The sequence below is a fragment of the Danio aesculapii genome, chromosome 13, assembly GCF_903798145.1.
Source record: "Danio aesculapii chromosome 13, fDanAes4.1, whole genome shotgun sequence".
NCBI lineage: Eukaryota > Metazoa > Chordata > Actinopteri > Cypriniformes > Danionidae > Danio > Danio aesculapii.
Window position 1 is genome coordinate 50,543,873 of NC_079447.1, and position 24,103 is coordinate 50,567,975.

Sequence of the window (24,103 nt, forward strand, 5' to 3'; positions counted from 1 at the left end):
CACTTGTTTGTAGAGTAAGTAGTTTGACCGTTTCCTGCCGTTTATTATTCCCAGTCATTTCTCCCATAGGCAGCTGAATCGGAAGTTCTAAAACAATCGCAAAAACGCGCGCACTTCCGCATTGAAGAATAAGGTCAATAGATTGTACGAATTCATACGAATTAGCCACTAAATCAAAATGTTACGAATTGCCGTGAGATTGTGTTGGTGGAAACCGGAGCACCCAGAGGAAACCCATGCCAACACGAGGAGAACATGCAAACTCCACACAGAAATGCCAACTGGTCCAGTCGAAACAAGCCAGCGACCTTCTTTCTGTGAGGTGACACTGCTAACCACTGAGCCATCATGCTGCCGCCACCACGTTTTTATAGTCAAAGTTTTTTTTTGTGCTGTAATTTTTAAAGTGTTTTCTTAAATTCCTAAAACCCACAAAAAGCAGGTGTATGGAAACACGGCTATAATGACAGCTGAACATCTTTACTGACAGTTTTTCTAAAGCTTACGTAACCTATCATGTTGTTCTTGCTCAACAATAGCAGCTTCCCCGAAGGGCTCAACCAGCCCAGGCCTTTCAGAGATGCAGGTCCCACAGGAGGCGTGAAATTCCCCATTACTGCGCCTCTTTCTTTCGCTTGCTGTAGTCTGGCCTTCCAGCTCGCTCCTGTGGACTAGAGTCAACATTGTGCTCTGTGTGGGACTGTCTTTATCAAGTCTCTCCATTCAGGCTCTCATGCGGAGAAAGAGATTTAGATGAGCCTCATGCAGAGAAGTAGGGCTGAAGGGAAATTGACATCTCATGATTGGCTGACCCCAGGTCTGTAGGATCGGTCCTTCTTTATTTTTCTGAAAGGTAGGCCTTGGTAAATGCACTACCTGACAAAAGTCCAAGTTTTAGGAACAACAAATAATAACTTGACTTCTAACTGATTTTTTGGTATCAGAAGTGGCTTATATGAAAGGCAAAGATTATGAGATGATGCTTATTTGACCAAAATAAAATATGACCATGCCTTGATTTTGAATTATTTAATTAGGACAGTAAGGTCTGACTTTGCTTAGAGAAAAGTCTGGTCACTGAACAGACATAATATCCAGTATAGAATATGTGGTCATGCTGCAGTGGAAACAGAATGAACATTGTGTCTGACTCCATCATGAGCTTGGAGGACTGCATCCATACATCTCTGCAATGACTCAAATCACTGATTAATAAAGTCATCTGGAATGGCAAAGAAAGCCTTCTTGCAGGACTCCCAGAGTTCATCAAGATTCTCTGGATTCATCTTCAATGCCTCCTCTTTCATCTTACCCCAGACATTCTCAATAATGTTCATGTCTGGTGACTAGGCTGGCCAAACCTGGAGTACCTTGAACTTCTTTGCTTTCAGGAGCTGTGATGTGGAGGCTGAAGTATGAGAAGGAGCGCTATCCTGCTGGAGAATTCGCCCTCTCCTGTGGTTTGTAATGTAATGGGCAGCACAAATGTCTTGATACCTCAGGCTGTTGATGTTGACATCCACTCTGCAGATCTCTTGAACGCCCCCATACTGAATGTAACCCCAAACCATGATTTTTCCTTCACCATACTTGACTGAATTCTGTGAGAATCTTGGGTCCATGTGGGTTCCAGTAGGTCTTCTGCAGTATTTGTGATGATTGGGATGCAGTTCAACAGAGTCATCAGAAAAATCGACCTTCACTGGGATTGACGTTTACTGCTTTCACATGGTATGCTTTCTGAAAAGCCAGGCTTAACCCTTGTCCACATGTACACTTGCGTTTTTATAAACTGGTTTTCCCGAATAAAACAAACAAATCTATGTCCACATGGTCCGTTTTCACTGAGTGCTATGGTACGGTATGGTTCGGTACGCTTTTATGCTCATTTCCACTGTCAAAAGATACCAAAAAGTGAACCATACCGTACCACTTTTTTGTGAACTCTATCCAAAGAGTACCTAGCACAAGAAAAGGGTACCAAAAGGCGGAGCGAGATGTGCAGGTGAAGGCTACTGATTTACAGAGAAACGTCACTATGATGCATGAACAAGCCAACAGAATGAAAACAAAAGAAAGCGCCATTTTTAAATACAAAGCTGAGACATTACACCATGATAATATATACATATAATAACAAGTCATGGTCAACCGGAGCTCAAACAGACCTTGTCGTCTGCCATGTCCTGTTGTTGTTTACAAGGCAGTCTAAAAGCATGAGTGGTTTCACTTTAAGTGGGCTCATGATCACTCGCTGTGCATCTATATTTGAAGTAACGAACTTGAGCTCATAATAATAATGTGCACGTAATTATTGAAGTGCTTCTGACATCCAATCCTTTGAGAAATGGACAAACGCGAGAGTGAAGTGTGACAAAGGAGCAAATGATTCTTTCAGCAACCTAAAAGATGAACAGACCGCCATGTTTAACTATTATCATCACCTTTTGATCATCACCCTTATCAACACTATTATCAACACTATTATGAACTTTTGTTAACGTTACACGTGCTGGGGAAGAATAAAAATTAGAGATTCGCTTCATATCGTTTATTTATCCCAAATCAGAGACAGAAAGTGTTTTAAATGTTTTATTTATTTATTATTTTTATATAATCGCAGACGCTAGGCTATTTCGCATTATCATTGAGCTGCAGCTATTATCAAATCCTGTTAATAGACAGGTTAGTAATAAACATTTATTTATACATGTAAGTATTTATGTATATAAGCATTTGTTTAATAAAAAGTGCTTCTCATACGATATGTGAACTTCAAGCGAGAATGACGGCGACTGCAACTTTCTGTCGAACACCATGCCTACCAAAAGGGTACCATTTGGCAGTGGAGACACAAACCTGATAAAGGTGAACCGTATCGTACTGTATTGTACCACTCAGTGGAAATGAGGCATTAAAATGCACTGATGCCTGTTAAGGGCACATTTTTAATAGAATAATGACATTTTTAATAGAATAATTATAATTTGAAAATGAATGATGACGAATGAAGTATTTTTGCAAGTAAATCGCAAGTCAATGCAAACATGAGAACAGAGGAGAGTTGCAGTATCGTGTTGCCACGAATGTTGCCTCATTTGCATTTTCTACGTTTGGTCTGAACCCAGCCATGTTGGCCGATCAGAAAAGATAAAACCGTGTGCACACTGATGTCATGAGGCAAAAACTCCAGTTATAGTGTGCACATGACCACACTGTATCCAAAGTTTTGGAATATCGTTACCTTGGCCGGAGATTACAGAAAAGTTTAGGTTTCAGTCAATTGGTACTCCATTTTCATGTGAACAAACAGCAAAATCGTTGTAGTTAGTGCGGTTTGAAAATACCTGCGTTCCTGTGGACAAGGCCCTATTGGAAATATGTGCCCCACCCTACATTTTTGCTAAATTATATGTTGCTCTGAGTAAGTTTCATTCCATATTTCAGATAACAAATCCACTAGAGGGCACTGTTTCCTTTTTTACCATTTTTAGCAGTTAAAATTGCAGGAATTTTTTTAAATTTTCTTGTCCCATTTGATTAGAACGTGAATATTGTTTTAGAGATCAGATTTTTTGGAGGGCCCCTTGTCCGCTCTGCCTCCTGGGATCTCGGGATGCTGGAGCTCCATTAGTGAGTCGGAGTTGAATGATTGTTTCCCATAGCAATGAGTGTTGTGTGCTGTGTTTCCGGCTGCTGTGATTGGGACTGTGGCATGATGGATGAGGCTCTGAAAGCTCTCGTCCTGCTGCGCGTCGGGCTTCGTTTATCCGCACAGCTCTGACTCTCATGCACACATGCTGGTTCAGTGTTCACCCGTGCCCAATATTCACTTTAACAGCCTCTGTCAGCACTGCAGGATGGAAGAAATGTGCATGGAATTATACAAAGAAAATCTAGCATCCTAATATTTAAAGTGTGTGCGTGCGTGTGTGTGTGTATGCATGTATGTGTATATATATATTAAAGGGGTTTCCCAGTGGTGGGTTGCAGCTGAAAGGGCATGTGCTGTGTAAAACATATGCTGGATAAGTTGGCGGTTCATTCCGCTGTGGCAACCCCAGATTAATAAAGGGACAAAGCCAAAAATGAAGAATTATTATTATTATTATTATTATTATTATTATTATTATTATTATTATAGTTAATGTGTTCACTACATGTATTGTTCATAATTAGGTCATGTTAAAGTATTTATTATTCATAGATCAACATTTACTAATGCCTTATTAACATCCAAATTTATGCTTATTAACATTAATGCACCGTGAGTAAAGGTAAACCAACAATGAACAACTGTGTTTTCGTTAACATGCCGGGAGCTAGCTCTCTGCAGTTCTCACATGGTCGCCCACTGAAGCTAAGCAGGGCTGCGCCTGGTCAGTACCTGGATGGGAGACCACATGGGAAAGCTAGGTTGCTGCTGTAAGTGGTGTTAGTGAGGCCAGCAGGGGGCGCTCAACCTGCGGTCTGTGTGGGTCCTAATGCCCCAGTATAGTGAAGGGGACTCTATAGTGAGCGCCATCTTTCAGATGAGATGTTAAACCGAGGCCCTGACTCTCTGTGGTCGTTAAAAATCCCAGGAAAACCAGCATCCTGGCCAAATTTCCCCACTGGCCTCTGTGCATCATGGCCTACTAATCATCCCCATATCATAATTTGCTTCATCACCCTGTCTTCTCTCCACCAATCAGCTGGTGTTTGCTGTGCGGTCTAGCAATATGGCTGCCGTCGCGTCATCCAGGTGGATGCTGCACACTGGTGGTGGATGAGGAGATTCCACCCAATGTGTAAAGGAATTATTAATTCATTATTATTATAACATGATCAAATTGTTCATTGTTTGTTCATGCATTAACTAATACAACCTTATTGTAAAGTGTTACCGACCTTTTTTTTTTTTTTCATACACACATGCACAGGATAATAACGTTCAATGAAAGCATTGCCAAATCACTTGACTTTTGTCTGGTATTCCTGAAAAGGCAAATTGAAAGGAATCAATTATTGACACGAGGTGTAATTTGGCGGCTTTGCTTCAGTGGCCGCCACGCTCTGAGTTCAAGCCTCTGCTTAGTGTCCATGCTGAAAGCTGCTTTTTTTTTCCTTCAAGAAGTGAAAACCTCCTCTCACTTTCTCCCGTGCTCATTCTTTCCTCTGTTTGGCCCTCTCACTCCAAGAAATGTGACTCCTCGCAGTGAAACGAGGTGTTGTTAGCATGCAGTTGCTTGGGAACCCAGGTTTGAGAGGGAATGTATTGGAGCTCAACCGCAAGGTCTCGGAGGATTACAGAGGGTTACCCTCAAACTGTAAACTCTCCTTCCAGGGTTAATCTAGTCTGTTATACATTTTCACACAGAGTGGACCTGCAACGCGGTCGAAGGAAGTTGTGAGGTCTGTGAAGTTCAAAGATGTGCGTAACACACAGCATGCGGCTGTACTAAGCAAACACTGCATTTGCCCCCGGGTTTGCAAGGCCCAGATGTGCATGAATGACTAGTGAAAATCAGCTTAGGCGTACAAGCTACAATTCAATGTAAAATCTGTTTATATGAAATGAGTTAGCTTTTAAAAGTCAACATAGAAGAGAAATTAAGCAAAAACTAGGTATAATATAAACAAAATTAAGTCCATAAAGCCAAATATCTGCCTAGAACAGTGGTGGGCAAACTTTTTAGACCAAGTTTTGCAAACCAAGTGAATGGCCACATGTCAAATCCTTCAAAAAATGATTTTTATTTATAGTGGCAGTATGCATGGAACATGAAATATCAGACAGAAACATGTCACATTAACACAAAACTGATTTTTTATTTTTTTTTCCTGGTGCTCCGGGTTCCCCCACAGTCCAAACACATGCGGTATAGGGGAATTGATCTCAAAACTCAGGGCTTCTGGTAGTACCTAGAATAGCAAAGTCGAGTAAAGGAGGTCGAGCCTTCTCATTTATGGCTCCTAAACTCTAGAATAGCCTTCCTGATAATGTCCTAGGCTCAGACACACTCTCCCGATTCAAAACTAGATTAAAGACCTATCTGTTCAGTAAAACATACACTTAGTGCACCACTTAGGGGGCTTCCACACAGGTTCTGCATCTTGTTGATATACACTATGAACAGCAGCTACGCTAATTATTCTCTTTATTCTCCATTTCCACCTGGGGATACTCATCTCGAGGCCCTCAGACTATGCAGAGTCACTGATTCGATCCAAGACCAACGACGAGATGATCCCAAGGTTTCCATATCCTGGACCAGGCCGTATCCTGAGCAACTACTGTGGTGGTCATGGAGGAGTGGAGAACATGAGACTGATTCCTGTGACGCTCCAGGGACAGAAGTGTCTTCGCTGAGTCCAGCTTCCAGCCTCCACCACTGAGACTGCAGCTCTGCACAAGACGTTTGGCCAGCGGAGAAATTAAAATGGTCGTGCCCAACTGAGTCTGGTTTCTCTCAAGGTTTTTTTCTTCACTTTCGCCAATTAATGAAGCTTTTTTTTCCTCTCCGCTGTCACTACTGGCTTGCATGGTTTGGGATCTGTAGAGCTGCGCATCGTTGGATTTGCTCTTCAGTGTTTGGACTCTCAGTAGTGATTATTAAACCACACTGAACTGAGCTGAACTGAACTTAAACACTAAAACTGAACTACACTGTTCCTATTTACTATGATCTTTTATGTGAAGCTGCTTTGACACAATCTACATTGTATAAGCGCTATACAAATAAAGGCGAATTGAAATTAATTGAATGTCCCACTGGGAGGAGGCCTCGGGGAAGATCCAGGACACGCTGGAGGAACCATGTCTCTTGGCTGGCCTGGGAACGCCTCGGGGTCCCCCTGGAGGAGCTGGAGGAAGTGTCTGTGGAGAGGGAAGTCTGGAGTTCTCTCCTAAGACTGCTGCCCCCGCGACCTGTCCCCAGATAAGCGGATGATGATGAATTGTGAAATTCAGTGTGAAAATAGTGATTTTGTGGATGGACTGAATTAATAGGAAACAATCCTCTGAGCAGAAAGAAGGGATGTGGAGTCTGAAGTGAAAGAGCGAATAAATCAGCGAAGGAGAAGTCGACAGACGTGTTAGCGGTAGGGATGATTCTCATTAAGCCGAGCTGAGAGGCATCATGAATGATGAATGTGCTGCCGAAAGGCTTCTTTTCATCAGATGACTGCTGAGAAGAGTTCAGACTGCACAAATTCACTGCCTTCAGGCCTCTCAAACCCGTCCTGGACTGGCTGAAGATCCAGGCTGATAAGCAGAGGACCAAAAGTTCAAGACTCATGAAGAACGATCAGTGAGTTATTGCCATTATGTGCCCCAGTGTGCTTCAGGACGCTGTCGCTGTAATGTGTGTTTTACAAGCTGCTTTAGATAAAAGTGCCACCTGAATGACGAATGAGCCATCAATTATTCTGTCATCATCTATTCACTTCCATCATGTTGCTTTCTTCTGTGGAACACGAACGATGATTTTAGTAGAATGTTCACACTGCTCTTTTTCTACAGAAGGAAATGAGTGACCAAGCCACAAGACGGAGATAAAGTACAGTGAAGGTGCTCAAAATGACTCAACACCACCAAAGAAAAGTTGAAATAATCTATTTTAAGTGTCTTATCCTCTCTTATGCAGTTTTTTTCCATCAAAATACTATTATAAACATGGCTATTTGAAAGATTCATTCATTTTCCTTCAGCTTAGTGCCATATGAGACCTTGCCCATTGACTTGTGTCCTCTATAGTGGAATATGTATATAACATTTTTTGAGCTACTCTAAGTCCTCATGTACTGTTCAGAGGACATCCTGAGCTTTCTAGTGATATGTCATTTGATTGGCTAGCATGCTAGGAAACACTTCTTGCATTGCATCCAAAATGGCTGACTTACAAAAAAGCACATTTTATAGGAAGGAGAGAGGCATGTAAAATCTTGCTTTTTAAATGTTTTTTTACTACTATTATTACATATATATTTGTTTATTAAAGTGTCAGGAACAATACATTTAGCTTTCAAAGCTGTTAACTTGTTTGTGTTTCAACATATCATCCTTTTTTTTAATGTCGACTATAGTGGACACCGGGACCATCTTAATGTAATTAATGACTGCATGTTGTAGGAGGCAGAACTGAAGCAGAGAGGATTCTTTATAAGATAGTTGAGGGAGACTCTGATTTAGAGTCTGAATATCAGACAATTGGAGAATGACAATCAGTTTTAAATCACTTTGTTTTGGATTAACATCACTTTTTTTTCGTTTTAGTTTTGTTTTTTTGTTTGTTTGTTTTGGGTTTTTTTTGTTTGTTTTTTGTCTCTTTCAGACTAAACTGTTTCAGGAATTTCAATAAAAAAGGAAAAAATGGCTTTTGTTTAGTTTTTGTTACATTATTATTGGATTATTATCCCTTTACAGTCATATCCTGTACAGTTTTGTTGTCTGAGTGGCGGTCATTTTGAACTAAAATGGTCCTGTGGTCCACTACAGCGGTCATGCTGTAAAATTAAAAACAAATGTTTTTTTTTTACCCAAAGGATGTAGGAAATCACAGGAAAAAAAGAAAAAAAATTCTTCGGGTTTCAGTAGGATTTTATCTGGGGTCGCCACAACCCTTGCAGCTGCAGCCCAGTACTTGAAAACACCCATACACGCATGCATTCGAACACTTCAACCAATTTTGTTTACCCAATTCCCCTATAGCACATGTGTTTGGACTGTGGGGGAAACCGGAGCACCCGGAGGAAACCCACACCAACATGGGGAGAACAAGCCGAACCGGCGACCTTCTTGTTGTGAGGCGACAGTGCTAACCACTGTGCCGCGGTTGTTTCTAGATCAGATACGGCTGCAGCCAGGAGTGAATGAGAATTATCTATATTATTTATTAAATTTTCCATTTATTGTACTTTATTAACGTCTACCCTAAACCCAACCATTACAGTACTGTAAAAACAGTAGTCATACCAAGTATTTTTTATGTTATTTATTAAAATTACTTAATGAATTGTATTTTATCCTATTCTATATTGGTGGATTTACATGAACAGGACACGCAAATGGCATGCACGAGAGAAATTTGAGATCATCAAAAAGCGTGCACAGCGGCCTCGGGTGGAATTGTGAAAAACACTGCAAGCAGACGTAGCTCTGGGTACTTTTTTCATGGTCTCCTGAAATGTAGACCTGGGTATTCACAATGAGCCTGGGTTTCATTTTTTAGAACATATGTTTGCATCAATAATAGATGATACAAAATGTTTGCTTTTTGGATGCTCGCATAAGCTTAAGTCACCATTAAATCAAAATACAAAATTCATATTTTAAATTAAATTGCAATCTTTATTATTAATTATTCTGCGCACAGACTTTATTTGCCCTCATTATATTTAACCAAAGTAACTTTCATTACATTTAGTCATTTAGCAGATGCTTTTGTCCGAAGTAACTTACAGTTGAGGAGGCATTCAGTGATTTCAACAAGAAGAGGCAATACACACACAAGCAGAGCTAATTATACAAAGGAACTGTTAATGCTCTAATAATTAAGTGCAAGTGTCACAGCCATATCACCCTGCAGCCCAAGACTGGTTACTTACTGAAGCTAAGCATGGCTGAGCCTGGTCAGTACCTGGAGGGGAGACCACATGGGAAAACTAGGTTGCTGTTGGAAGTGGTGTTAATGAGGCCAGCAGGGGGCGCTCAACCTGTGGTTTGCGTGAGTATAGTGAAGGGGACACTATACTGTCAGTGAGCGTCATCTTTCAGATGAGAGATCAAACCGAGGTCCTGACTCTCTGTGGTCATTAAAACATTTTACACAGCGGTTGCCCTTCCAGCTGCAACCCAGTATTGGGAAACACCCATATACACTTATTTCCACACACACTCATACGCTACGGACAATTTAGCTTATACCCCATTCACCTATACTGCCTGTATTTGGACTGTGGGGGAAACCGGAGCACCTGGAGGAAAGCCACGCCAACATGGGGAGAACATGCAAACTCCACACAGAAATGCCAACTGACCTAGCCGGGACTCGAACCAGTGACCTTCTTGCTGTGAGGTGACGGTGCTAACCACTGAGCCACCGTGTCACCAACAGATTTATTCTAAAGGAAAACCGTTCCCACATAAGTTTCCTTTGGATGGAAACTCAAATTGTGTGTGGCATCGGCAACATTTTTCAAAATCCAACGTTGATATTTTTAGCATCTAATCCAAGCAGCAAGGGCCGTAAACATACTTCAGTGGCAGATTTAAATAATTAGGCCCTGTCCTTCTGGAGGATTGTACTGTTGGTTTTATGAGGGCTGCATTTGGTAACATCCAGTCGTGTGGCTGTTTTCTGTGGCTTCCCCTGTCGACGCGCACGAAAACGACAAGACACTTAAAACTCTTGTTACCAAATTCGATGGATATGCAAAAGAACATGAAAGCGACACGCAGCCTCGAGGACTGAATGACAAATATCTTCATCTTTCCTATGAACTTTGAAAAGTTACCCTCCCTCTGGCTATTGTGTAGGGTCATTAACCGCGGTATTTTTTCAGCTGGCTTCACTGCATATGTGAGTTCTCGTGTGTGTGTGTTTGTGTGTTGGTCTTGTCTGGTATTGTGACACAGAGCGAAGAGAAGAAGTCGAGTGTGTCTTCAAACACAACATGGTTGTAATTAGTAAAACTACTGGTGGGATAAAGCCGAGATGTCATACTTCTGCCAAACGCTCTGGTCCGGCATCTTTCATGTGGCCTTTCCCATCTCTGCTGAATGGCAACCGCTATGTGGAAGCTTTGGTGTCCATATATATATTCTCCTTTCAACATGTGCTGCTCAAATCTGGCTCCGTTTCCAAAACCTAGTGAACTGCCTCACTGTCTACTTAGTTTCCGAGGCAGTTCACTAAATGAACTGGAGCCTCATAAGTGACTCATTTGGGAAATTCTATATAAGTAGAAAATCTGTGTCACAAATAACGCTCATTCCATATGCACATCTCCACTCAAAACTGTTTAGCAAGCTCTGAAAGCAGATTCTGAGCTCTGTTTATTTATACATTAGCAATGCAATATGCCATAGCCATTTCAACTACTGTACATTTACAGCTGAAGACAAAATTATTAGTCCTCCTGGCCTATTATGCCTCTTTTTTTCATTCATTCATTTTCTTTTTGGCGTAGTCCCTTTATTAATCCGGGGTCGCCACAGCGGAATGAACCGGCAACTTATCCAGCATATGTTTTACACAGCAGATGCCCCTCCAGCTGAAACCCATCAATGGGAAACATCCATTCACACTCATTTACACACACTACGGATGATTTTAGCTTACCCAATTCACCTATAGCGCATGTTTTTGGACTTGTGGGGGAAACGGGTGCACCTGGAGGTAACCCACGCAAACACAGGGAGAACATGCACACTCCACACACAGATAGATAGATAGATAGATAGATAGATAGATAGATAGATAGATAGATAGATAGATAGATAGACAGACGCACGCAACACTGTATATTTATATTTGTGTGTGTGTGTATGTATTTATATATATGTATGTGTATATGTGTGTATATATATGTATATATATATGTATGTGTATATATATGTGTATATATATGTATGTGTATATATATGTATGTATGTGTGTGTATGTATGTATATATATACACACATATACAGGGGCGGCCTGGCCATAGTGAGCACCGTCATTCCACCCTTCATTATGTGTGTATATATGTGTATGTATATATATGTATGTGTGTATATATGCATGTATGTGTATATATACACACACACACACACACAGACATATATATATGTGTATGTATGTGTGTATATGTACACACATATACAGGGGCGGCCTGGCCATAGTGAGCACCGTCATTCCACCCTTCATTTGCCCCTTACCCCTCTCTGTTTTTTAGTTGACAATCTACAGAATCTGTACGAATTTACAAAGTCATATCCATAAGCAGTAAGTAAATGATTTTGAGATTAGAATTTTGTCCTGTCTGTAGGCCGTTCACTATGATTCGAAACAGTGCCGTTATGTATAGACTATGAGAGAATGTGAAAATCTGCTGTCAGCAACACTTCAGCAGCGATGTGTTGAATTCCAGGGGGCAAATGTTAGAGTTTGTGTTTTGTATACCAGACACACACATGTAGGTGTGTATATGAACATGTGCCTTAAACACCGGAGACTCATACATCACTGTCAAAGTGTACACTAGGCATTATACACACATTGCCTAGGGCGGAGCAATGTGCAACAGATCTGTTTCAAATCAAAATCAGACAAAGAGAGAGAGAATTTAGATAATGTAAACTGAAATACAAAAATGTATTCAAAATGACCCATTCCCTGAGGTTCATAAGAAAAATGATTATTACTTTATTTAATGACTAAATGATATTTAGGTTTTTTCAATTGCTAACATTTGTCCAATCTGTAGTTCCATTTTCTGAACTTTAAACACTTTGTTGTTGTGTTTTAGCAGTACACTCGACACATTTACAACCACACCTACTGCAGCATGGCATTTAAATAAAGAATGGAAAAGAGCTTTGTTTATTAAGGCCTTGGTATACACTTACCGGCCACTTAATTGAGTACAGCTTACTAGCACCAGGTTGAACACCCTTTTGCCTTCAGAACTGCCTTAATCCTTCGTGGCATTGATTCAACAAGCTACTGGAAATATTCCTCAGAGATTTTGCTCCATATTGACATGATAGCATCACACAGTTGCTGCAGATTTGTTTGCTGCACATCCATGATGCGAATTACACCACCACCACCAGCCTGAACCATTGGTATAAGGCAGGATGGATCCATGCTTCTATGTTGTTGATGCCAAATTCTGACCCGACCATACAAATGTCGCAGCAGAAATGGAGACTCATCAGACCAGGCATCGTTTCTCCAATCTTCTATTGTCCAGTTTTGGTGAGCCTGTGTGAATTGTAGCCTCAGTTTCCTGTTCTTAGCTGACAGGAGTGGCACCCGGTGTGGTCTTCTGCTGCTGTAGCCCATCCGCCTCAAGGTTTGACGTGTTGTGTGTTCAGAGATGCTCTTCTGCAGACCTCGGTTGTAACGAGTGCTTATTTGAGTTACTGTTGCCTTTCTATAAGCTGGAAGCAGTCTGGCCATTCTCCTCTGACCTCTGGCATCAACAAAGCATTTGCGCCCACAGAACTACCACTCACTGGATATTTCCTATTTTTCAGACCATTCTCTGTAAACCCTAGAGATGGTTGTGCTTGAAAATCCCAGTAGATCAGCAGTTTCTGAAATACTCAGACCAGCCCGTCTGGCACCAACAATACCACATTCAAAGTCATTTAAATCCCCTTTCTTCCCCATTCTGATGCTCAGTTTGAACTGCTGCAGATCGTCATGACCATGTCTACATGCCTAAATGCATTGAGTTGCTGCCATGTGATTTGGCTGATTAGAAATTTGCATTAACGAGCAGTTGGATTGGTGTACCTAATAAAGTGGCCGGTAAGTGTTTATTGTCATAAAAAATAAATATAGCATAGAATTTGGCTTTCCCAGCACTGGGTTGCGGCTGGAAGGGTATCTGCTGTGTAAAACATATGACAGAATAGTTGGCGGTTCATTCCGCTGTGGTGACCCCTGATAATTGAGGAAATAAACTGAAGGAAAATGCATGAATGAATGAAATAATTTAGTCAAGCCCAATGTTACAGGTCTGTGCTTTATGACAGAACTCATCCAGTCAGAATTTACGGTCAGAAGTATGGTCTGTTTTATATGTGCTGTGATTCTGTCAGAGCTCAGGTTCCGCATAGAGAAGACATTCAGGGGTTCACGCCCATATGTTTGGTCCATTTGAAGATGAGAAAGAGATAGTGGTGCGCGTCTGAACTTTGATCATAACTCAACCCATCTGCTGGTCGGGCATATATTCAGCCCTGCTTATGATGCTGCTAAACATCAAGGAGAAATCTGAGATCGCAATGATCTTCTTCAGATGATCTTACCCTTCAATATGATGGTCTCGCTGAGCTCAAACACAGAGAAGCAGATTTACATTTTATAAGTTAGCTTGTTTACAGTTTGGTGACATGGTGGCTCAGTGGTTAGCACTGTCGCTTCACTGAAAGAAGGTTGCTGGTTCGAGTCCAGGATGGGTCAGTAGGCAATTCTGTGTGGAGTTTGTATGTTCTCCCCATGTTGGTGTGGGTTTCCTCCGGGTGCTCCGGTTTCCCCCCACAGTCCAAACACATGCGCTATAGGGAAATTGAATAAACTAATTTGAACTTGTGTGTATGGGTGTTTCCCAGTACTGGGTTGCAGCTTGGAAGAGCATCTGCTGCATGAAAACATATACCAGAGTAGTTGGCGGTTCATTCCGCTGTGGCAACCCCTGACAAATAATGAACTAAGCTGATGGAAAATGAATGATACATGATAGGTTGTTAAAAACATAATAACCTTCCTACGATGACCTCCTCTATCAGAAAACGTTTACTCTGTCAGCGTGACACACTATTGGCTTTTACATAAACACAATTACATTGCAAATGAACTGAATCAGACAGCTTATCGATTGTGTCCACAGAGGGCTATTTCTTCACACGTTTAGATCTCTCTGGATTGCGGCGCACATTGAGTTGATTACTGTACTTTACAGCATTTGACATAATTGTGCTAACCCACCTCGCTCTTACCCCTCCTTTGCGCTCTTTCACGCCACATTGCACAGGAATATTTCTGACAGATGTTCTGTATCCGAGCATGGCAGAGGCGACGTGTAACAATGCTGTTTCCACAACACGCACACATTGCTGGTCCATCTGGCAACCTCTGTCTCTCCTTTCCAATCAAATTCTTCTAATTTCAGTCCATAGTTTTAAAGGCACAGTATGTAATTTTCGCCACTAGAGGGCGTGTATTCACAACAAACAAAGGTGTAGTTTGATGTCGAGTGTGGAATCATGAGAGTTGTGGTCTTGTAGTAATGTGTGTATTTGTATGTAGTGCATTTATCATGTATGTCCATACACCCAAAGTGATTCACAATCATGAGGGGGGTCTCTCCACACCACCACCAGTGTGTAGCATCCATTTGGATGATGCAACAGCAGCCAGAGGACAATGGCGTCAGTGCTTCACCACACACCAGCTTTTGCTGTGGAGAGACAGCGATAGAGCCAATTCAGTGGATAGGAAGGATTGGGACGCCATGATAGGTAAGGGCGGATGGAGGAAGATTGGCCAGGACACCGGGGTTACACCCCTACTCTTTTATAAGAAGTGCCATGGGCTTTTCAATGACCACCGAGAGTCAGGACCTCGGTTTGACGTCAGCACGGTGTCCCCGTTCACTATACTGGGGCATTATGACTCACACAGGCTGCAGGTTGAGCACCCCCTGCTGGCCTCACTAACACCACTTCATTACACCATAGACTAACACCAGTAACACCGCCTTCATTACATACTATGGCAGAGTTTCTCAACCATGTTCCTGGAGGACCATCTACACTGCATGCTTTGGAGGTCTCCATTGCCTGTCACACTCATTACAGGTCTTTCAGTCTCTGCTAATGAGCTGATTATCTGAATCAGGTGTGTTTGGTTAAGGAGAGAAAAGAGGGAAAATGTGCAGAGGTGGTCCTCCAGGAACGTGGTTGAGAAACACTGGACTATGTGATGCGGAAATCATGTTCATGGATGAGCTGGGGTATTCAACACTTATTATTATTGCATTGTGAGTTTTATGTTGAATTTCAGCTCGATTGGCAATCAGATGGTCGGATAATTTTCTGACATGTCCTAAGTTTTGGTAGCCCCTTGTGAGGAAATGGCACAGTTGAATCAGAGATGCTTGTGACATTTTAAAATGTCAAGTTAGGGTAATTAGGCAAGTCATTGTATAACAAGGGTTTGTTCTGTTGTAGAGATGCGCAGATCAGCTGAAATGGCACCCGAATCCGCGGCTTCATACTAATCATCCACCTGCCACCCGCCCGCACATATAGTTTTATCTGTTATATGTATCTGCACCCAATCGTCACTTTAATAATTTAATTCTTTGTTTTAGGCACGATAGGTCACTGTCAGGGCTGGAGCAAACTGAACTGGAGCTCAAGGCAAAAGATGATCATGCCGCCCGCATACCAAAAGCGAAAACGAGAGATGGGGGTGTGTTGCGCGTACGACACCGAGGACTAGGGTGGTGGGGTGATTGTCGCCCTCTAATCTGCCGCCCTGGGCAGCCGTCTGGGTCGCCTCTATGGACGCGCTGGCTCTGGTCACAGTGGATATTACAACAGATTCAGTGAGCTTTAATCTGCGCATCTCTGGTAGTAAAATAATACGTTAATCGTAAACGTTTTTAAATGAACATTTATTTATAAAAACAAAAGTTTGTCTTTAGACTACATTTTCTTCATTTTCAAATAGATACAGAAAGTAAAAATGAAACATTTTAGCTTTTACAGATACAGGAACAAGATAACGAAAAGGGTACCACTTCAGCCTAAACGGCAGCTATGTTGTGTTTACTTAGCCTTTTTCTTTGCACTGTGCAAAAACAGAAGAGCATCTACTGTGCCTGGATTCGGGCGATTCCGCCTTGCCTCCAAAACACGGCCAGCTGCCCTGAATGACTGTTCCCTCACACTGCTTGTAAGAATTAACAAGATTCTCCTCGCAAGGCGCTGCAATCATGTAAACAAGCGATCTTGTTTCTCCCAGAACTATAGCAGATTTTCCTCTGATGACTCCTCTAACTGAAGGTTTAATACCTCAGTAGGCTACTCTTGCACTTCATCCATTATTTTGGGCGTCTCTTCTTCCCATTCTGCAAAGCACACTCACTGCTTTTTCGCTGGTTCACAGCCATGTACCGCTACATCCACCCACGACCCACCTGCAATTAATCATAATGTATTTTTTTTATTACCCGACCAGCCCAACCCACGGATTATCCGCAGCGCCCGCGGATATAACCGCCATCCGCGCATCACTATTCTGTAGACATCGTATACAAATATTGCTTAAGGAGGCTAATAATGTTGACCTTTAAATGGTTTATACAAAAATTAATAGCTGCTTTTATTCTAGCCAAAATTAAACAAATAAGACTTTCTCCATTAGAAAAAATATTATCGGAAATGCAAATCAATTCACCTTTATTTGTACAGCGCTTTTACATTGTAGATTGTGTCAAAGCAGCTTCACATAGAAGATTATAGTAAACTGAAACGGTGTCAGTCCAGAGTTTAGGTTCAGTTCAGTGTGGTTTAATAATCAATACTGAAAGTCCAAACAAGTATGTCCCCAGAGCGTCACAGGAATCAGTCTCATGCTTTCAAATCCTCCATGACCACCACAGCAGCTGCTCAGGATACGGCCTGGTCCAGGATTATAGAAACCCTAGGATCATCTTGTCGCTGGACTTTGATCGAGTCAGTGGCGCTGCATGGTCTCTGAGGGCCTCGGGATGAGTATCCCCAGGTGGATTATAGACAATAAAGAGAATAATTGGAGTAGCTGCTGTTCATAGTGTATATAAACGAGATGGAAAAGCCTGTGTGGGGCACATTCATGTATCAAACCGCTAAGTGATGCACTGAGTGTATGCTTTACTAAACAGATAGGTTGTGAACTTCAGACATTATCAGGAAGGCTATTCCAGAGTTATAGGAGCTATAAATGAGAAGGCTCGACCTCCTTTACTCAACTTTGCTCTTCAAGGTACTACGAGAAGCCCTGAGTTTTGAGATCTTAAAGAGCGGGTTGGATTGTTGTGAGAAACACTGTGATGAATTCCTTGCTCTATTAAACATCATTTAAGACATATAAAAAAAATCGCAGGAGAGCTAATGATTTTGACTTAATTGTATGTATGATTTGGTTTTAATGCTAGTTTACTGCACAGTCTGCATATGACTCGTATGATGCAGTGTCGATATCAGCTTTTCTCCTTATTGTGAGCACACACACTTTCGGCTGCTCGTGATTTTGGTGTCTGCGGGTCTGAGTGTTGGATGAGCTGAGAGGAACATCTTCACCGTCTCAAGTTGTCTGGTTCTTTTGAAGTGTCTGGCAGTTGCCATAGTGACCGCATCCCAGCATCTGCCCTCGTCTGGGTCACCGGATCTGCTTCATCTCACAGTCAATTACAGAGTCCTGTTGTCTTTTTCAATCTTTTTCTCTTCATCTCTCCCTCAATCTTCCTCTAGGTTTGTTGTCGTCTGGTTTTTGTCCTCGTCGTGCCATTTTGCAAGACTTTTAGTGAGTAATTATTTCAGGATTAGCTTTTTATCTCACACAAAGGCTGTCACTGGATCAGTACCTTTCAAAAAAAGACAAATTTTTGTACATTTTTGTTACTAGTAAGTACACATTTTAGAAGCTAATATGTGACTTTAAAGGTACTATGGACTCTTGAGTTAAAAACATGTACTTTTTGATGGTAAAATGACGTAGCTCTCATATACCTTTATTTTTAATATTTTATTATTAAAATATCCGCAGCTGAAGGAGAGCGATGATTGGAGCAGCAGGAACGAGCCAGGGATGTGACATTTACCCATGAATAGCGCAAATTATTTGCGCGTTCCATGTCTGGTGTGAACACAGCGTGAAGCTGCGGTCACACTGGACTTGTCTCCCCATAGACTTCCATTCATACGCACATGAATGCGTCAGGCTGTAAACACAAGGTCATGCGTCAAGTTTCGCAGGTCACTGCGGTGCAAAGTTCAAGCTTGGTGAACTCTGACCTGTGAAATCGCATCATGTGACTGCGTGAGACCAATCGAGGATCAAAACAGGACCTCTCTGGACAGAAAAATTAAAACATAGAGCAATCGCTGTTAGTCAGCGCCCGCTCTTTTTTTTCCTGGTCATCGCGTCTTTGCAGTGTGCTGTGTAAATGCAGACGATCGGATACGAGTCGCTTTTAAAAGATGATGTAAGCAGGTCAGCAAAAAAAAAAAAATCGCATAGTCACTAAATCAGAATTGACCATCAAGATCTGCAGTGTGAATGCAGCCTAAATGTAAACAGTCATTATAACAGAGCAGAACGCAGAGCTAAATGTGTTATAGCGTAAATGTAAAGAAGAGAGCGTCGTGTAATAAATCCTGAACTTATAATCAGTGAATATGAGCTGGTTTCACTTTCGAAATGCAGTATAAATTCCTCCATTAGTCTAATCATCTTGTTTAATCCCGCCCCTTTTCGCATTATCAAACTCTAGTGTGACCGCAGCTTAATGCTTTTGATCCATGCGATTTAGACTTTGCGCTTAGATCGTTAAAATAAAGCCCCTAAGTGTGAACGAGGCTTTAAGCAATATTTGTTTTTGATTGTCTCCAGAACAAACTGTCATTATACAATGACTTACCTAATTACCTTAACATCTATAATTAACCTAGTTAAGCCTTTACATGTCACTTTAAGCTGAATACTAGCATCTTGAAAAATATCTAGTCAAATATTATGTGCTGTCATCATGATAAAGATATTAGAAATGAGTTATTAAAACTATTATGAACAGAAATGTGTTAAAAATGAAACAATAATTGAGGATAAAAATATACAGGGGGGCTAATATTTTTAACTTTACATGTGCAGAGTGCACAAAACAGAAATGAACCTCATTAAATAATGAATCAGAAAAGTGAGTTTATTTTCTTAAAGTGGCCATATTAGTAGAAACTCTGCGCTGCGTCTTTCAATGATGTTTTGAGTTGTGTTTCGAGTTCAAGTCTGTTCTTCCTCCAGCTGTCAGAGGAGCAACAGTGCAGGACTGTCCTGGCGTTCGGTGCAAATAAACACACTAATGAAGGAGAGCCTGAGCCTATTCGCAGTAACGCAGACCCTTTCATTTCTTTCCCTATATTCAAGGCCCAGTATATAAAAGATTCATTAATTACACATTCAGTACTGCACTTCTAATATTTCATCTTTCATAAACTGTAAGTGAATTTAGTATGCAAGCTTTAGTGTGGTGCTCCAGTTTTCCCACAGTCTAAAGACATGCAGTACAGGTCATTTGATTAAACTAAACTGGCTGTAGTGTATGTGTGTGTGAATGAGTGTGTATGGGTGTTTCCCAGTACGGGATTGCAGCTGGAAGGGCATCCTCTCCTTAAAACATATGTTGGATAAGTTGGCGGTTCATTCTGCTGTGGTGACTACTGATGAATAATGGGATTACAAATTGGAGGAATACAAATTGGCCGTAGTGTGTGTATGTAAACGAGTGTGTATGGGTGTTTCCTAGTACTGAGTTGTGGTTGGAAGGGCATCCACTTATTAAAACATATGCTGGATAAGTTGGCGGTTCATTCCACTGTGGCAACCTTTAAAATAAAGACTAAGACGAAGGAAAATGAATGAGCTTTAGTCTGGACCTGCAGTGGTTAGTCATAATGCTGCATTCGAGTCCACCTGGCAACCGCTCGCCCTTAGAAGTGTGCTTACTGTATTGAATAAACACTTGTAGCGTACTTCAGGTCTTCAAAGCATATTTTAGCCTTGCAGATGATACAATATTTGTGAAACTAAAAGGTCACATGAGTGTCCTTGAAAAGAGCACTCTACAACACAGTGCATTACAATTTCTGATTTTCAGGTTTAGAGGTACAGCTGGTTCATTGGTTGGTTAAGGGTTTAGTGGTATCGATTATTTTAATGGCTGGTTATAGGCTGTGGTGTAAAGTAACAAATTACAAATACTCAAATTACTCCTATTGAGTAGTTTTTCTTGGGAATGTTACTAAATAGAAAAAATGGGCGCTTTTACTTTCACTTCAGTACCTTTTTAGTGCTGTATAAGCTGGTTCATTGGTTGGTTTAGGTTAGGTTTAGTGGTATTGATTGGTTTAATGGTTGTGTGGTGTAAAGTAACAAATGACAAATATTCAAATTACTTCAACTGAGTAGTTTTTTTGTTTTGTTTTGTTTTTTTAAGGAGTTTTACTAAGTAGTTTTAAAAAATGTACATTTTTAGTGCTGTATCAGTTAGTTCATTGGTTGGTTGGGGTTTAGTTTGGTGGTCCAGTGGTGCAAAACACAGCGACATTAAGATCACAACACAATTACATTAAGATGAAAACGATGCAACGTTAAGACGAGAACGCTGCAATGTTAAGACGAAAACGCTTTAATGTTAAGATGAAAACGCTGCAACGTAAAGATGAAACCGTTGCAATGTTAAGACGAAAATCCTACAACGTTAAGATGAAAATGCTGTAACGTTAAGATAAAATCGCTGCAATGTTGACACGAAAACGCTGCAGCTTTAAGATGAAAGTGTTGCAAAGTTAAGATGAAAACGCTGCAACGTTTAGACGATAACGCTTAACGTTGCAGCATTTAGTCTTAACGTTTAAGCGTTATCGTCTTAACGTTGCAGCATTTAGTCTTAACGTTTAAGACGAAAATGGAGTAATATTCAGACGAAACGCTACAATGTTCAGACGAAAACGCTACAACGTTAAGACGAAAACGCTACAACGTTAAGACGAAAACGCTACAACGTTAAGACGAAAACGCCACAACGTTAAGACGAAAACGCCACAACGTTAAGACGAAAACGCTACAATGTTAAGACGAAAACACTACAACGTTAAGATGAAAGCGATGCAATGTTGAGACGAAATGCTGCAACAATAAGATGAAAATACTGCAACGTTAAGACGAAATGCTCCAACGTTAAGATGAAAACGTTGCAATGTTAAGACGAAAACTTTGCAACGTTAAGATGAAAACGCAGCAACATTAAGACAAAAACGCAGCAATGTTAAGATGAAACCGCTGCAATTCTAAAACAAAACACAGCAACGTTAAGATGAAAATGCAGCAACATTAAGCAAAAACACAGCAACGTTAAGATGAAAATGCAGCAACATTAAAGCAAAAACACAGCAACGTTAAGATGATAACACTGGAACGATAAGACGAAAAATGCTGCAACGTTAAGATGAAACGCTGCAACGTTGAGACGAAAACACAGCAATTTTAAAATGAAAATACAGCAACGTTAAGATGAAAACGCTGCATCGTTTAGACTAAAACGCAGCAACATAAGACTAAAATGCTGCAGCGTTAAGATGAAAACGCAGCAAGATTAAGACGAAAACGGTACAACGTTAAGACTAAAACGCTGCAGCGTTAAGATGAAAACCCAGCAACGTTCAGATGAAAATGCAACAACATTAAAATGAAAACACTGCAACATTAAGATGAAAGCGATGCAACATTAAGACAAAAATGATGCAACATTAAAACGAAAACATCAATATTAAGAAAATGGTTGCAACGTTAAAATGAAAATGCAGTGTTAAGACGAAAACGCAGCAACGTTAAGATGGCGAATATTTCGCTGTTAAATAAAATATTTACTGCCTCCTATAAAATGCCTTCATTATTGGGAAATCATTTAGTGTAGTGAATTAGCTTGTCCAGATGCTTTCTTTGCTTTAACTATTAATTTATTGCCATAATTTGACTTAATTTTCAATATTTTTATTAAATGGTCACGTTTTCAATGAGTCAAATTTACAGTTTACGGTCCCACTTTATATTAGGTGGCCTTTATCAAAATATTAAATACAATGTACTCCCTGTGTTTATAATGTATTGCAGAACACAAGTGGTGCTCTTGAGGGAGGGTTCGGGATGGGTTTGATGTTTGGTGGAATGGGTAGGTTTGAGGGTGGGTTAAAGGTGTAAGGGATGGTCAAGAGTGATTTAAAATGTCATTACAGAAATTAAATTACAGAACTAATTACATGCAGGTATTTAATCAATCACAAGTACAACGTTAACATGTATTTACACAAAGTAAAGAGTAACAGATGATTCATTTCAGTGTAAGTACTATATATATTTGCTAAAGCCACTTAATATAAAGTGAGAGCAGTTGTACTTTACTACAGTGTCAGTTTATTGGTTTAAGTTAATTATGTCAACTCTTATTAAAGTAATTCATTATTAGTGCATGGAAAGCAATTACATTTCATTCAGAAGCATTCAAAACGCCTTAATATATCTATCATTAATGCATTCGCTTGTAGCTTGCAATATAGATACTATTTCAAAAGTTTGGTTTAACTATTTCATATCCATCTTGTTAGTTTGCGTGATCTCCGCAGCGCTGCAGGTGTGTTGGCTCCTTGCTTTATGTGCTGACCGGATGCTACACAGACTCTCTGTGCTGAAATACTCTCTGCGCCCTCTTTCCAGCCAGAGCAAAGCCTTGATGGGACGTCATTACTGTTTACTCTAACAGTGAACAGAGCCCTGAACTATGGAGCAAAATCCCTGTGAGAGCACCGTCCTGCCCCAGGTGTGTGTGATAACATCTCTCGTCTGTCAGAAGGGCTGAGAGCCTGATAACGAAACCATTCTTACTGATATGAGGAAGACCAGACACCGATGATCCATCATCATGTGATGACCTCAGTGCTCCTCTTCTGCACCCACTACAACTTCTATGTAACAACTAGGATCTGTACGAACTACATAACAAATGCACAGCAACACCCAAGTAACCGCCCAGAACCCTATCACAATATTATAGAAATTGATATTACAATGTTGTCATCTTCTATGCTTCCTCTTTCTTCCTACCCCAGATATGCTCAATGATGTTCATGTCTGGTGACTGGGCTGGCCAATCCTGGAGCATGAAATGAAAGTATGTGATGGAGCACCATCCTGCTGCATAATTTGGCCTCTTTTATGGTTGGGAATATAAGAGGTGGCTGAGATTTCTTGGTATTTTAAACTATTGATGTTGCCATCCACTCTGCAGATCTCTTGCACACCCCCATACTGATGTAACCCCAGACCATGATTTTTCCGCCACCAAACTTCCCTGTTTTCTGAGTGAATCTCAGCTCCATGCAGGCTTCAGCAGGTCTCCTGCAATATTTGTGGCGACTGTGGTGTAATTCAACAGAAGGTTCATCAGAAAAAAACACCTTCTGCCACTGTTCCAGCGTCCATCCATTTAGCAGGCTGTCTGCCTTGGCAAATGCCACAGGGTTTTTCAATTGTCTTTTGTTTAGCGCTGGCTTCTGGGCACTGATTCGGCCATGGAGGCCATTTCG